The 14,100-nt window shown below is 35.8% G+C and overlaps 1 long non-coding RNA gene across 4 annotated transcripts; it reads right to left on the bottom strand.

The window, feature by feature from the left end:
- Window positions 1-4,598: 4,598 nt before the first annotated feature.
- On the bottom strand, window positions 4,599-7,314 carry LOC130979193 (uncharacterized). 4 transcript variants are annotated; one of them, XR_009086544.1, is made up of 4 exons: window positions 7,029-7,314; window positions 5,306-6,886; window positions 5,102-5,164; window positions 4,599-4,880 (listed from the first exon to the last, which is right to left on the bottom strand). It is a non-coding gene; the product is annotated as an uncharacterized LOC130979193 (long non-coding RNA). The 4 variants fall into 4 exon arrangements; XR_009086543.1 differs by having other exon boundaries at window positions 5,102-6,437; window positions 6,666-6,886; XR_009086542.1 differs by having other exon boundaries at window positions 4,600-4,706; window positions 4,821-4,880; window positions 5,102-6,886.
- Between the last annotated feature and the right edge of the window lie 6,786 nt (window positions 7,315-14,100).

Below are 14,100 nucleotides of genomic sequence, written 5' to 3'. Positions count from 1 at the left end.
CATAACTACCCCCTCCCAATCTCTAATTACCACACCTACACCATTGGTCTTCCCATTAATCAAGCCGCATCAACATTCATCTTGTACTGTCCATGGGGAGGCGCGATTCAAGTGTTAGGGCTCAAACTCCCTGGAGGTGTCTTTTGCATTGCGTTCGTAGAGTGTACAGGGTAAATTGCGTCAATGAGTGCTTTCTGAACTTTTTGAAAAAAATATTTCGGTGCCGTTTGAATATGCTCAAAGATAAGTTTGTTCCTCCCTTATCAAATACTATGAAGCACACACACAAAAAAATCACTCTTTTTCTCCTCAATTTTGATCACCATAGAACGAATCCAGTCTAGGAAGAAAACTTCAATCGCCGCTTCTGTCTTTAGCGTTAGGAGTGAGATAAACCAGAACCTTTGTACCATTCACAATCTCTAAAAAGGTGAGTATCTGATTTCTCATTTTTTTAACATCTAGAACAAATTTCTGAGCATCTAATTCCTCTCATCTGCAAATTGTTTTATGTAGGTAGCGATTTGTTCATCAACCTCCACTTTATATACAGGTTTAGACTTTAGAACAATAGTGTAAAATCTTCTATATATTATCACAAATATAAAAATACTATATTATACATGCAAATGAGAAAAGTACATTATTATAATCAAGGCAAATTCTCGGATATAGACAGGAGGAAACATCCATACGTATGGATTTGCCGTGGCAGTCAATATGTTGCGACGCGTGGCTTCGTCTAACACGTAGCAGGTTGGGGTTAATTTGAACTTTTTTAGAGATCATGGTTTTTTTTATATTTTATAGTAAAAATATTATTTATATATCAAAATCAATTATTAAAATTAATTATTAATATATTTATGTATAAATATATATAATTTAATTTATTTTTAATATATATTACTAATATATATTATATATTTATATATTAATAATTAATTTTAACGATTAATTTTAATTTACATCTAATATAGTCGCTCTTATAATAATCAGAGGAGAAGAAGATGGATTCGAGGGAAAGAAAACTAGTGTTACGACTTAACGAGAATCTTTATTTGTTATTGTTATAAGCAACTTATTAGCTAGATACGATCATATGTTATCTTTGTTATTACTTATTAGCGTTACTTTTCGGAAATAAGGTTACTGTGAAGCTATTATTATTATTATTATTATTAAATGGGTTAAAGGTAATTAGCGAAATTGGGTAAAATATTCTTTAGCTATTATTATTATTATTTAATATAAAATGGACTGGAGGTAAATAGGATATTTTTTCGAAAAATGATTATCTATTTTTTTTTTTAACAGAGAGAAGCTCAACACATTAAAATAGAACGACACAAAGAACTAAGTTACAAGTAAAAGGTAAAAACAAAATATAACTCACAATGATTAATTTATTGTCATCTCCGACGTTACCATCAACAATTTCATGGATCAATACCAGACCACTCTTTGAAACTCACCACCGACTTCAATTTGATGTCTTCAACGCTATTTTCTTCATTTTTAAATATTCTCGCATTTCGTTTCATCCAAATATTTTAAATTATTGTACAGAAACTAACCAACCGCTTATTCTGCTCAACTTTTTTATCAGGCTCTGCTGTCTAACTCTCAAACAAGTCCTTGATCAAGCCCGGAACAACCCAAACTGTATCAAAGTATATCAACCAAGCACACTACACTTGCCAAGTAAACTCACAACAGAGAAATAAATGATGAACAAATTCTACATCTTTTTTACATAAAACACACGTATTATCACTTAGATGACTGACACCTAGTCTACTCAGTCTCTCTTTGGTATTTACTCTTCCCATTAAGACAAACCATGCGAAGAGTTCAATTTTTGGCGGAACCAAGCCTCTCCAAATTGAGCTAGTAAAGCTGTGGCTTGTGATTTCCTCCGATGCAGTTTCTGTCTGCAACACCTGCACAAAAGAGTTAGTAGAAAAAATATTTTTTTTTTATCAGATTTTCACACCATGCTGTCCTCTCTACCAGCCACTAGGTGATAATTTAACTGGTCTTAGCTTTTCATGAAGTTGGTTGACGAGTGCCAACTCCTATTGAAACAATTCTCTCCTCCAAAGAAAATTCCATATCCACTATAACCCATCCCAAAACCGAAAATTCCTATAACAGATCCTTACTTGTTTGAAATAGAGAAAAGTCTCGGGAAGCTCTCTTTCAAGGGTCCACCTTGTAACCAATTATCCTCCAAAAAACGAGTTCTCCTCCCATCCCCTATTTTCATAGATAGCCCACTATGAATTTTGTCTTTCACATGTTGCTCCTTTATCTTCAATTAACAGCTATCTTTCCATAGACCTCCTCTTGTGGGTAGTAACTGATTCGCTAGCATTATATTTGGATTTAAGCCATTACACGAACATACAATCTTCTTTTACAATGGACAATCCTCCTTTGAAAACTGCCACCACCACTTAAACAGAAGTGCTGTATTCCTAATTACAACATCCTCCACTCCCAAGCCTCCTAACTTTTTTCGGAACCTGCACTAATTCCCATTTTACCAGAGGCATACCATTATTACCATCCTCTTTTCTCCATAAAAATTTTGTTTGCAACGCAATCAACTTCTCTGCTACCCCGCCCTTTTGACATCTTATATAAGCTAAGATACTAGAATGGCAAGCTATTAAGCACATACTTGATAAGAACTAACTTTCCATCTTTGTTAAGTACCTTTGCTCTCCACAGACCGAGCTTCTCTTCTACCTTGTCTATAATCGCTTTCCATGTCTTCACCAGTCGAGGATTTGCTCCTAAGGGTATTCCCAAGTATCTTACAGGTAGGACCGCTTCAGTACATCCTAGTAGCCCACACATATTTGTCACCCGCTCCGTTTCACAATTAACAGAAATCAAATTCGATTTGTCAAAGTTGATACTTAGTCCAGACATGAATTCAAAGAATCGCAGGAGCCTCTTATAATTTAAGATTGTCTCAGTCTCTGGTGGATAGAACAAAATAGTGTCGTCCGTAAACTGTAAATGTGACAGTTCTATTTAGGGGTGGCAAAACGAGTCGAGCCTGTCGGACCGATCCGCTAAATCCGCTAAAAAAAGCAGGTCGGGCTAGGATTTGGATCCCGCCAAGTTAAAAAAACACGCCAAACTCGCACCGCCAAATTAGCGGGTTTTGGCGGGGCAGGGCGGGCCGGTCCGCCGGGTCGAAGATTTTATTTTTCTTTTTTTTATTAAATAAAAGAGTGATTATTATTATAAAATTAATAATTATAGAATTTTTAAACACTTTTTTTCATTTTTTGTTTTTATTCTTCTTTTAGTTATTATCTTTATTTATTTTATTTTACAATTTCGTATATATGTTCAAATTATGTCACTTATTTTTTAAAATAAAAATGATTCTATTAGTAAAAAATTATATTATAATTTAACTATTTTTTATTTGTATTTGATTTTTTAATTATTATTTTTAGTTGATTTTAATGAATTTTATTTTTCAAAAAAAAAAAAGTCAAGCGGGCTAGCCCGCCAATCCGCAATAAAGTGGGGCGGATTAGCATTTTGAACCCATTTTAGTTGGCGGGGCGGGGCGATCCGCCCCGTTTATGAGGCGGGCCTAGACGGGGCGGGACGGCCCGCTTTGCCACCCCTAGTTCTATTTTATCCCTCCCAACCAGCAAAAGAGATATACGTCCATTTCTGACAGCTTCTCCCATCATCCTATGTAATACGTCAACCACAAGAACAAACAGGAACAGAGATAGAGGATCCCCTTATCTTAGGCCTCTCTCCATCTTGAACGGCTTGGACGGTGCCCCATTAATCAGAATCGACATAGAGGCTATATTTACACATTCCTTTACCTATGCTCTCTATCTATGTTTAAAACCCATCTTTTCTAACACAATATTTACCTATTATTAGTATTATTATTGTTATTTCATTACAAGAAAAATTGTTAAAATCGACGGCCAAATCGACGGCTTAACTGTCGATAATATTAAATTTTGACGGCAAAATGAACGGCGGAGATGGTCGCTATAAAGCTTGTCGATTTTTTAAAATTCTAATAAAATCGGCAGCTTGCCTAGCCGTCGATAATAATTTAATAAAATCGACGGCCTTACTATCTATAATATGAGTTTGAGAATTTTACATTCTTACTAAAATCGACAACTTTGCCGTCGATAATATTATATAAAATCGACGCCATTTTTGTCGATATTTGATTCAATAAAATCGACAGTATCTTCGTTTATAATATGCTTACTAAAATCGACAACGTTACCGTCGATATTTGATCCAGTAAAATCGATAAACTAGCCGTCGATTTTAATAGATATGTTTTAATTATTTTTTTATTTGAAAAATAGTAAACAATTAGTGCAAATAAATATAGAAATAAAATTTATATAGAATATAAATAACAAGACAAATGAATTTTTAAATATAAAAATAAAATTTATACTAAATATTAGATAATGAATTTACAAACTTATTAAAATAATAAATAATCTTCTAATATAAAGACTCAAGACAAAATAAATAACTAAACTTAGACTTATATTCGTTTAAATTGCAATCCACTAATAATACAAAATATTCAAAGTAATTAAATAACCTATTCATACTCCTCTAAATAATCATGCGAGTCATCAAGATCGTCATAAAATTTTTGATGTGGGAGCTGCTTGTCAATACTGTATTAAAAGGTAAAACAGAAAATTAAAGAAAAGGATTAGATGCTATGAACAATTTATATGCAGAAAAGAAAAGGATAAAAGAGTGTTGACAATCAGATGCAGCTGGTATACACTGATTGCAGCGGCACAGAACTCTTCGAAGTCCTCTTTTTTATATGAGAGTGCCTCCATCTTAATTCAAGAAAATATGCAAAGCAGATTTTAGTATTGCAATGCAATCAAACAAAATAATGGATTAACTGTTATTGTTGATCCCAGGGGAGGTAAGATTTTTCATTTGTCAAATATAACATTACATATCACAGATAACTCATCAATAACTTTCAATATGTTAAATTAGAAACAATCAAGATGATTATGTCTGTCTAAATTACATATCGCAAATAACTCACCAAATATAAAATCTCAGGGACCCTTGATTCCTTCATGGCATCAGTTGAATTTTTCATAAGAGCCTGTACTTTTATATGAATTCCGGTTAATAGATTGAATAAAGAATAGAAAATAAATTCACCCACAAATACATGAACAACAGAAGACAAACCAAGGCAAATTAGTTTGTATATTCAGTACGACCAACTCTATGCAATCCTCACCATAATCTTGCATGATTGCTTGCTTCAATCACTTGATCAATATCTTAATTTCAAATTCACAACCTTAATTAGAATAGTCAATCTGAAACTCATTGGCTGTACTCTCTTCTTCTTGGCGTTTTTGGTCAACACTCTGTCTGAAACTCATTAGCCAAGCTTTTTTTGACCCAAAGAAGTACCAATCCTCGGTGATAGAAGAACAATAATAGTGTTTGACCCAAAACAGAGAACGAAACAGAGTGATTGAGATTAGCAAGACATTTTTGGACCAAGTGTTGATCTATAATTTTGACAAAATAATAGTAGTGGTGAATGTGCATTACATATGATTTTGAAACTAATTCATGTACTTGCTGCATTTTCCCCATGCAGTATGAGTCTCACAGCAAATTGAATTGAGTTAAATTTGGTGATTGTCACTACTATGATAATTTTAATGAATAAGAAAAAATCCATGCATGTATATAGATTGTAGAGCATCCCTCCGTTACCAAAGAATCATTTCAGCCACACTTTTTAAAAATAGATTAACTAATCAAAATAGAAAGCATTCATTCCACACCATACGTAGAATATTACTTACTCACATCATATTAATCAAAGTAGCAAATTAAATATATAAACAAGCTAAGTAAAGTAAGACAAACCCATCATGGGACAAGTTCTTCTCATTCAAAAGAATATTTAATCTGTAATTTGGTGTTAGAAAATAGGAATGCATGAGTGTACATTTGAATTCAAATTAGGATTCACGTTGGGCAGAAAATGAGTACCCCAACAGTGTACATTTGAATTCAAATTAGGATACAACAGAACAGAGCTACTTTATTGATCTATTATCTATGTAAACATTGATATAAAAAATTGATATGCAATTCTGGTTTTGGTTTATTCAACCAATGAGTACTGATGTCATGTTGCATTAGTTTACCAGGTTATCATTAATTCTAGTCACCTGTTCCCTATGGAACAAAATAAGTAAGAGCAAAAAAGATTGGTTTATGAACACACCTTGTAAGTCAAGTATTGATTCGGCTAGTCGATTTGATTGAGAATTACGGAATTTAAGGTTATCTTCATGTTTCTTTATCTCATTCTTAATGCTCTCATGATTAGCATCATTTTGGTTCAGCTGAAAAATGATAAACAACAATAGTTTCAAGCTTTAGTAGGGGGATAAAATAAACAAAATCAAGTAAGAAAATGTAGTCCCTGGAATCATTATTCTTGAATTTGGCAAGCTATATCTCTTTCCTTTAGTAACGAGGAATAGATGAAATGTTAGAAAGCCAAATTTTTCTCATATAGAGAAAACAAAAAATAAAATCATGGAACAATTGTAAGTTTAGAGAATCATTACCTTTGGTCCCAGAGCTAAGCAGAAAAGCACCTATACTGCTCATGAAAAGGTCAAGATAAAAAAAGATAGATGGATGACAATATAATTTATACAACTTTTTGAAGTCTACAAATAGATTGTAATATATATAACACAAGGCATGTTTGCATAAAACAAAGATAAGTTATTGCATTACCGGCTGTAACTGATCCTCCTGGAGAGTTTACATACATGACAATATCCTGTTCAACATATAACATAATATTAGTTGATACAGTGCTTGCACTAGAAAGAGAAAGTTGATTTTAACACACTAGAAACTTGTAAAGATTAAAGACAGGTTCAAGGTAATAATCATATTGAAACGAAGAAAAGGATAAAAACCTTTTGAGGATCAACAGCATCAAGGTAAAGAAGCTGCGAAACTATGGTGTTTGCCATGTCATCATCAACTGCTCCGCCGCAACGTATTATTCTCTGTATACCAAATCATATTGTCAGCGTTATAATAGTTGAAAGACTGATTTACAAAAATTCAGCTTATGGACCAAACACCCTGGCATGAACTACTGCTACTCTGGGTTGCCCAAGACAAATTGGACTGAACGTTAACCATTGCCTCTAAACTTCCAATGTAACACGTTAAATATTTACATGGAGGGTTAAGTGATCTATGTAGGTATGAAATCACCTTCGTCTATAAATTAGTCTTAGCTCTTAAAATAAAATGGAATCAGAATAAACATAATGACCATGATTTCTAGATTTAAAAAACAGGATATTACAATTAGGTCATAGTTTACACCTGAAATAGGGGATTTCTAATTGAAACTGAAGTTGGCTTTGAAAACCATACCTGGTTCTTGTGAGCTCGATTGAGAGAGAACGGAGAAGGACCAAAGTAGGAGGAGCCACGGCTGCAAGAGAGAGAAGGAGCGACGGCGGCGCGGCAGTGATGCTGCAAGGATATTGTCGGTAAAGAAACTCTCAAGAATTCTCGTTGCAAGTATAGTTCTCGACCAATAATGAATCCTCGCATCAAATTAAAATATTGGTTTTTGTCACAATTAACAAACCCCGAAAAAAAATTAACCAAAGTATTTAGACTCCGGGTCGTCTCACAAGAGATTGCAATGAAGTGTTGAGTTATTGGCTATGAAGAATAGAGGCGGGGTTTGATTTGGAAATTGGCAAGGAAAGTGAATAACAAGAAAGTAAACGACAAGAACTAAATAATTGAAATGGTAAACAACTCTTGGCTAAAGCATGAGAAATTGAGATCACCATCCTTGTTAACAATTCAATTATTAATAATTGTGAGAAGCCAACCTATTAAGTCTACTTCGAAAAGCCTTAAGTATGTGAGATCTACTCCTAAGCTTGAAGTACGTCAAATAGATTTGATCACATCAACCCATAAGGTCTAACCTCACTACTAATTAACCTAGTAGTAGGCTAGTGTCAATGGCTATCAATTTGATCACTACTGGTTCTCAAATCATCACATCCATTAGACCCAATGACTCAAGATCACTCAAATCCCTTAGCCTAGGCCAAGAGTAAAGAGAATTACTCAAAAACTAAAGAAGACATTCTATCAAACACCTAGAGTGCAAGGAAAATGAACATCACCAAATGCAAGAATTACAAGATCCATAACTAACATAAGCAAGAAATCAACAATAACAATCAAAATCAACACAAAAGAAACATGGAAACATAAAATTGCATTAAAGAAAAGATCCAAATTCATCAAGGGTTCATCATCACAAAAGATAACAAAGGGGAATTAACATGAAAACTAAGAAAAATCAGGAATCAAAACATGAGATTGTAGAGAAGATAAGATGAGAACATGAAATTGAAACTAGATCTAAGATGAAATTAACCTAATCTAACCTAAATCTAGAGAGAAGAGTGAGCTTCTCTCTCTAGAAACTACACTACATGATGCAACACTACTAAACAATTGCTCCCCCCTTTGCTTGGGTTTCAATTCTGCATGAAATACACTCAGAAACATGTTGGAATTGGGCCTAGGTTGCTCAGAAATCGCCCCAGCGTTTTGCCTTTAAGTGGGTCACGTGCAAGTACCGGCGCGGACGCGCCATGTGCGCGGCTGCGCCGATTGTTCATTTTACTCATCCGCGCGTTCGCACTACGCACGCGGTCGCGGCGCTATGCGACTTCACTTCTGCGCGTGCGCGCTAGGTGCGCGTGCGCGTCTATTGATACATTCCCAATCTTGATTTCTTCATGCATTCTGCACTTTGTATGCTTTTCTTCCTCATTTCTTCCATCCAATACTTGTTTTATGAACCTGAAATCACTCAACAAACACATCAAGGCATCGAATGGAATTAAGGTGAATTAAAATCACCAATTTAAGGGCCTAAAAAGCATGTTTTTACATTTAAGCATAGATTAAGGGAGAATTACAAAACCATACTATTTCATTGAATAAATGTGGAAAAAGGTGAATAAATCCCCTAAAATAAGCACAAGATAAACCATAAAATCGGGGTCTATCAGGCAGCAGCGGAGCGACAGGCGGCGCGAGCAAGAGGAGCGACAGCGGCACGGCAGCAACAGAGCACGATGGCGGCGCGAGAAAAAAAGAGTGACGACGGCAGAAGAGAATGAGGGTAGTTTCTAAACTTGGTGGCGGATTGGTGAGGAATGCAGAAAAGAAAAGGATAAAATGAGGGTTGGTGAGGGATTTGGGGGCAAAATGGTGTTTCTGGACTTGGAGCCAGGAAGTGGGCGCGGGGATGGTGTTTTTAGCAATAAAAATCGACGGTATTATTGTCGATTTTAATTTGAAAACAAAGTAACGGTTTTTGTGTCTATTTTATACATTAAATCCACACTATTTATTTAATTTTAAAAAGTAATCTAAACCGTTCAATTTTATTGACGGGAGCTTTGTCGATATTTTAAATATAGAAATAGACGTCAAGATCCGTCGATTTTAGAATAAAAGTATTTTCATCCCCCAATTCGTTGACACTATGACGATAATTGAAAAAGGTTTAATGCAACATAAAAAAAATTGATAGCTAGGCTGTCGATTTTATTAGTTTATTTTTAATTATCTTTTTTATAAAATATCGACGGCAGAGATAGCCGTCGATTTTTTTCATCGAAAAATTTATTTTTCTTGTAGTGTTTTAGTTAATTATTATTATTGGTGTTCTTTGTTATTATTATTAGGAAAACAAAATCTTTTAAGGCATATCATTTTTCTTCAAAGGACTATTAGATTACTAGTCTAGTTCTAGTTAGGATAGCTGAAGTTAGGTCACAAGTTCCACCCATAAGTACACGAGAATAAATATTAAAAAAAAAATTTCTTTTGAGTTGTTAAATCAAAAGAATTTTTATGTTTTTTTTAGATTTTTTTTGTTTTTTATGATATCTCTTAGGTCGATAAGTTAAAGACAAATTTAGAGATAAGTATTGTTTTAGTTCTTAACGTTTATGGTCAGAATCGAAATTGTCACCAACGTAATTTTTTATTTAAAATGATCCTTAACGTTTTATTTCGTATTAAAATCGTTCTTTTTAATAAAATTTTTAATTTTATTACTAAATTACCTCTATTCTAATAAATAAAAAATTATAAAATAAAAAAAAAGAACACCAGGGAAAGGGGAGAAAGAAAAAGGGGAAAGGCGCGAGGGGAGATGAAAAAGGAAAAGAGAGAGGGGGAAGGGGAAGGGGAAGGGGAAGGGGAAGGGGGGAGGTGGGACGGCGCTGGCGAATTTTGGAGCCGCCGCCGTCGCCGTCGAGAACCCAAAAGAAAGAAAGAAAAAAAGAAGAGAGAGGGGCTGCAACAGGGAGAAGAGAAGAGGGAAAAGAGATGTGTCGGCGCTACTAGGGCTCGCTGCTGATTCGCCCACGAGCTGCTATCGGAGGAGCAGAACAGCAAAGAGAGGGAGATGCGCGAGGAAGGAAAAAGGACGAACCGCGAGGCGGTGACGGAAGGGGAAGAGGCACGGGCAGTGCCGGTGGTTCTGCTTCAGCTTCTGCATCTACTTCTTCTTCTGCATCCGCTTCCGATTCTACTTTTGCATCCGCTTCTTCTTCTGCTTCGACTTTTGCATCTGTTTCTTCTTCTGCATTTGCTTCCGATTCTGATTTTGCATATACATCTGCATCTTCTTCTGCGTCTGCGTTGTGTTTGTTTTTGCTTTGTTTCTACTTTGCTTTTGCTTTGATTCTGATTTTAATTTATTATTTTTCTGATTTTATTGTTGTTGTGTGTTGATTTTATTGTTGAATTTGATGCTATTATTTTTGAATTTGAATAATGTATTATTGTTGATATTCTTGAATCTGAAGATTAGTATTTGGTGAGAGTAAGGGAGGTGGTGGTGGTGGTAAAGGTGTTGGTGGTGATGGAAAGTATTTTTGTCCGTAAAAAGTTAAAAGAACGATTTTAATACGAAATAAAACCTTAAAAACGATTCTAAATTAAAAATTACGTTGGAAATGATTTCGATTCTGACTCTAAATATTAAAGACAAAAATAATACTTATCCCACTAATTTATTAAATTAAAATTCTATTTAAAAATTTACCATTAACTAATAAATTACTCCGTATATAAGAGGGAATGAAAACACAACCTTGTTTCTCAACTTTCAGCGTGTTACAATTACAACAAAACACGAAATCCTGAAATCTGCAACAAAATCCTTATTACCAATGGCCTTTATTCTTAAGAGTGTAGAGTCACATGAAAGCACACAATTCAAGATTTCAATTTCAATAGCGGTGACATGATAAAAGAAAAATTGGGACACAAAATATAAAAGGGTCTTGTAAGGATAACTGGATACGTGGAAAACACATGTGGTCAGATAGCTTGAGCCTTCAATTTACAACAACGGCCTTAAGATTTATTACCTGCCCAATGCAAATTCAGGATCAAATCATGCCTCAATAGCCAATAGTAATTGTCATTATCAGCGGGTATCAGTATCACTCATAATGAGTAAGTACCTTCTTGTCTTTTCCTTTATTTGTATATTATTTCAGAAAGGTACCTTATCTTATTTCAATTTGAGAAAAAATTAAGGTATATCTTGTACATTATTATTTTGCCTACCCATCAGCAAATATGATTTGCATCTTTAGACTTTTGTACGTTAGAATCAAAAAGCAATTTATTTAAGTTGGTCTAGCAATCCAAACTCGCTTTTAATTCATGGTTCACATACAAGTCACAACTATTGCAGCAGCCACAGGATTTTAATATGAAATTTGGGGTGTAATTAAGTCTATGTTCGTTGTAATCTCATTTTTTTCATGTTAGGTCTGTTGTGAATTATGACGAAGGAGGAAGAGATAGATTGTATTGAAATTCTTTTTCCAATTTTGGGGGATGACATTATTACATAATTTAGCTTATATTGAACACATCATATATGCATGAGCATGACAAACCCAAATATAAATAATTTATCAAGACAAAATTGATCTTAATTATAAGACATTCTATATGAAAAAAAATATATATATATATATATTTTTAGAGAGAGAGATGAGAGAGAGAGGGGGGAAACACTGAGTGGGGTAGAACTAGGAATTTTCAGAAACGAGATCCTAGGATTTGGAATCGAGAAGAGTACCAACGTTTGGAAAACGTTTCCTTTTCAATTTTTGTCAACAATCTGCCGAATGATGTTTCAAAGAAGGAATTATTTCACTTGTTCCATTGGACAGGACGAATTAACGACATCTATCTGGGTCGAAAGCTGAAAAATGGTTTTGTCTATATGTTTGCTTTTATACGGTATACAACAAAAGGGGGGCGCGATGAAGGCCATAGCTGACATGCATCATACAAGGATAAGGGGGAAGGTTATATACGTAGGTGAAGCCAAATACAGAAGGGCTATGGGAGGAGAGAACACTGGAGGACGCGAAGGGGATTTGGCAAGATCTGAGGCGGAGACCAGGCAGCTCGAGAAGGGTGAAAGTTCTACAAGAGTGGAAGAAACTAAGAAGATAACACCAGTCAAGGATAACCAAGGAAAGGGTTGGACGAAAAAGGTTGAAGTGCCAATAGCAAAAGAGAATTTCGATTGGCTGTTAAGGAGTTTAGTAGGTGGAACCACAAGACCGCTGGACTTCAAAGCGTTACGGAGAGCCATCGTCAACAACTTTCCCCATGTTGTTGAAGTGAGAGAGCTTGGTGTGTACAAAGCCCTACTAGTGTTTGATTCGGTGAAGAATGCGGAGGAAGCGTTTACCTTCAAAATGAATAGCTTCTTACAATTCTTTTACAGGGTCTAGAGATGGGAGGAATCTGAACGTAGTGAGACTAGAAGAGTATGGTTAGAATGCCATGGAGTGCCTTTACATGTCTGGTCAGTGGAGACGTTCAACATAATAGGCGGTTTATGGGGTAAAGTAATCAAGTGCGATGATGTGACGAAGTCTGCTTTGTCCTTCAGTGTTGGGAGAGTGTTAATCGATACTTGTGTCTTTGACGATATCAAAGAAAAGATTCATATCACGGTTGGAACTAGTGGTTTTGATATTTTTGTGAAGGAAATAGGGCATGCAATATACGAAGATGAATGTTTTTTGGAAGACGCAAGCGTGAAGTCAATATGTGCAAATGCTAGTTCACAAGCCGGAGAAATATTGTTGACGGCGGCAATGTGTGATCCGGCAGCTGACCTAATCAGAACACGAGCTTATGACGGTGGTGAAGACAAGGGTACAATGGTCACAACAGACATTTTTTTGAATGATTGCAATCAAAAAAATTTAATTGCAATAAAGGGACAACAAATGACGGATCAGGTCAAATTTAAGGGTGTTAATGACAATGCTGATTTTGGGGGATCTGATGAGTGTATAGAGTGTGAATCAGAAAAAACGGTTACACAGATATGCACTGGAATAAGAAGTGGGACCAAGCAGCTAAGGAATTTTAACGGTGGAGTTGGGACAAATGGGTTTGTACAAGGGAGAGAGGCCCACAAGGTTAGTAATAACGGTAAGCAGCTGGTGGGGCATTCAACTATTGGGCTTGAGAAAGGACTTTAGTTTGATGGGCTGCTGAATGGAGTCCAAATGCTCCAAGCAGGTGAGGGCCTAGGCAAGCTAAGTGGAGTGCAAGGTGAGGCTGGGCTGGACTCCGTGTCTCCTAGCGGATCTGGGCCTGGAGACTTTGATGAGAGAGGACAGAATATAGGAAGCGGAGATGAGGACGGACCGGGTCAGCATTTGGCTCGTGGATCCGGGTCGGAGAAGCAGGGTAGGGCAGCGCTGCAGCAACGAGGCGGGTCTGGTCAGTGTCAGCTACCTCCCTGCACTCGTGGGTCGAAGCTGTATGAAGGTGGCTCAACCAGGGGCGTTTCCAACGAGACCAGCCGCGCGTCGCTTCCCGTGGTGGATGTGGTGGATAACCGGGGCTGCGCGCTTCACTCTGCGTTGA

The sequence above is a fragment of the Arachis stenosperma genome, chromosome 5 (assembly GCF_014773155.1).
Source record: "Arachis stenosperma cultivar V10309 chromosome 5, arast.V10309.gnm1.PFL2, whole genome shotgun sequence".
Classification (NCBI taxonomy): Eukaryota; Viridiplantae; Streptophyta; class Magnoliopsida; order Fabales; family Fabaceae; genus Arachis; species Arachis stenosperma.
The sequence above is the reverse complement of the archived record's forward strand: the minus strand, read 5'-3'. Positions and strand labels throughout refer to the sequence as shown.